The 2,718-nt window shown below is 36.8% G+C and overlaps 1 pseudogene; it reads right to left on the bottom strand.

Annotated features, from left to right (window-relative positions):
* Window positions 1-259: 259 nt before the first annotated feature.
* LOC110107369 lies at window positions 260-1,041 on the bottom strand (annotated as a pseudogene).
* Window positions 1,042-2,718: the final 1,677 nt, after the last annotated feature.

The following is a 2,718-nucleotide window of genomic DNA, read 5'->3' as shown; positions in this document are numbered from 1 at the left end:
CAAAGTATTATATAACTTTTAGAGCAAAGTAGAGACAATTTGATTACTATTAGAGACTCATTCTCTAAAAAATAATTTATTATATATTCCACAAACTTACACAGACCCTACAAATTTCATATAGAAACAAAACACATATTCTTTATTGTACCAACAAAAAGGAAACAAAAACAATAACACTCATACATAAAGAAGTTCACAAATCCATAAAAAGGAAATCATACATCCACAAGAAACAAATCCATTTGATCTTTAATTACTAGTTGTTCATCCAGAACTTAGCCTGCAACAAATCCACCGTCTTCTTATCAAGCTGGAACGCCTTCGCCAAAATTTCATCCGAAATCGGTGGCTTCGATCCAAACACAGAATTTGCAATGGTGATCACCCCTGGATTCTGACTACTTAGCCCAGAAAGTGCCACAGCACTCTCATGACCAGCATTGAACTGGAAGTGAATAAGCCCCTGAGGGAAAACAAAAACATCACCTTTGTAAAGAACCTTAGCAAACAATTTATTATCAGGGTTCGAGGAGACGAAGCCAACAGAGAGAGTTCCCTCCAGCACAACCAAGATCTCTGTGGCTCTTGGATGAGTGTGAGGAGGGTTGAGGCCGTAAGGCGCGAAGTCTATGCGAGCTATGGAGATGCCAAGTGTATTCAGACCCGGGAGGTTCGTAACGCTCACGGCTGTCACATTTACGCCGAGCTAGTTAGCTGTGTTTCTGGGGTAGTTGAATCCGGGGAAGAAGAAGTCATTCGCAGTGACGAGGTTCGGGTTCTTGCAGACGAAGCCATTCACAAAAACTGCAGAAGCAAACAACTTGTTTAACATTGGTATATGATAGAAGTAAATATTCTTACAGATGGCTAGATACCGTTAGATGTAATGTCTGCAACGCAGAAGTCTTGGAGCTGAGTAGGGTCTGTGGCCATTGCAAGCGAGGCGGCCATGGCAAGGAGGGCAAGGAGGAGGAAGTGAGAAGCCATGGATAGATATCTGAAGCTCTACTCGTTAGCTTTCCTATAATAACAATTGGTTTATATGATTAAACTGTGATATATATGGCTGATGCCTGATGGATAGTATATATAGAGTTCAAAACATCAGAAAATTCCATAGCTGCAAGGCAATGGAAGTTGAAACGGTCAAGCCTTGGTTCAAAAAGATCAAAAGTCTTTAGGAGCAGGTTGTATTTGCTTTTCTCTAATGGCTTCTTCTTTCATGGTTAACTGAAGAATCACCTGCTCCCCTTTCTAGGATATCTGTAAATGACACAAATAAACCGCCATATGATTCATTAGGATAAAACATGCTTGATCTTAGAAGAAAGCTCGTCAACAAAGCTATTCCTCATACTATTCCTTCAATACTAAAATAGCTGCTCGGTATTTGCCTCCAAGTCTGAAGTTGTCCAAATCAACAAACGAAGTTGTCGAAGTTTCAAAGCCACTCATTAGAGACTTAATCAAAATTCATATTTTATTTACACCCTTCATGAATTCTCTTTATAATTAGAAATTATATGTGTGGGCTCCAAAAATTCATGCCTCAGTTTTTCGGTTGCTTTTTGGTGGAGTTTTAATGGATTAAGTTTCAGGGTTTGTAGATAAGACAATACTAAGAGATTTTTCCCTTATTTTGCGTGGACCTTAGATCTGAGTTCTAGTTTCCGATAGGTGTAAAACCACTATAATTACTTACCCCTCTTGACAATGAAAGAGAGCTTTCGATTAAGGCTAGTCGCTAATCAGGTACACATAGAGATACGCGATATCTGGTGTATAGCAGCAGCACAGAACGTATTGAAAGATTTGTATTTAAAATAAAAATTTAATCAAATATTTGTCTAAGATGACAGATTTGAATCCATCTTAGCTAACATAGGGCTTTGTGCTATATTGATTATATCCTATTGATTCATATTTCAATGATAGTGTCCTTGGAGAGCATACGGGCTCTGGCCATAACGTAATTTAGTGGTGTCATTTGGCAGTAAACTATACGGTTCAGAGGGTCCTGGTCATAACCGTTTTCCTCCAGTGCAATTTGGCAGCAAAATTGTCAGTTATAGGACACATGCCAAGACTTTCATGGCAGGAGATTATTTGATAATGAATCATAGTGATATTCTCGACCAAACACTAGCTCTTTATGAGCTGAAGTGTATTTTCAAATTTTTCTATCTCGGAAAACTGTTGCAGATGATGGATGACTTTTTGCTTTAAGCGTTTTGATAGTTCATTTCGAATTTTAAACATTTTAGAATTTTGATATTTTTTGGAGTTTTGAATTTCATGGGCATTTGGGTGGTATTTGAAGTGTTTGGAATTAACCTTTCAGGTTGAGATCTACGTTCAACACTGCCATCATCAGGATGATGAGTTATTTAGAAATTTCATTGATGGAAATTGAAACATAATTAAAATTTTGATTTTTTTTTAAAGCCACTCCTTTGAGCTCCAATTGAGATCTCCCTCCATGGTTGCCTACGAGTCTGAAGTTATCCAGATCGTTTGTCCAAGTTTTAAAGCCACTCATTGGAGACTTCATCAAAATTCATATTCTATTAAATCCCATCATGAATTCTCTATATAATTAGAACTTATATGCTACTAAATAAATTCATTTTATAACAAGAATTAGTTAAAATTTGTTATGTAATTTAATTTAAATGCAGCATTTTTATATAGCATTGTATATTAATTCAAACCTAC

This window comes from Dendrobium catenatum, unplaced genomic scaffold (assembly GCF_001605985.2).
Source record: "Dendrobium catenatum unplaced genomic scaffold, ASM160598v2 fragScaff_scaffold_1200, whole genome shotgun sequence".
Classification (NCBI taxonomy): domain Eukaryota; kingdom Viridiplantae; phylum Streptophyta; class Magnoliopsida; order Asparagales; family Orchidaceae; genus Dendrobium; species Dendrobium catenatum.
The sequence above is the reverse complement of the archived record's forward strand: the minus strand, read 5'-3'. Positions and strand labels throughout refer to the sequence as shown.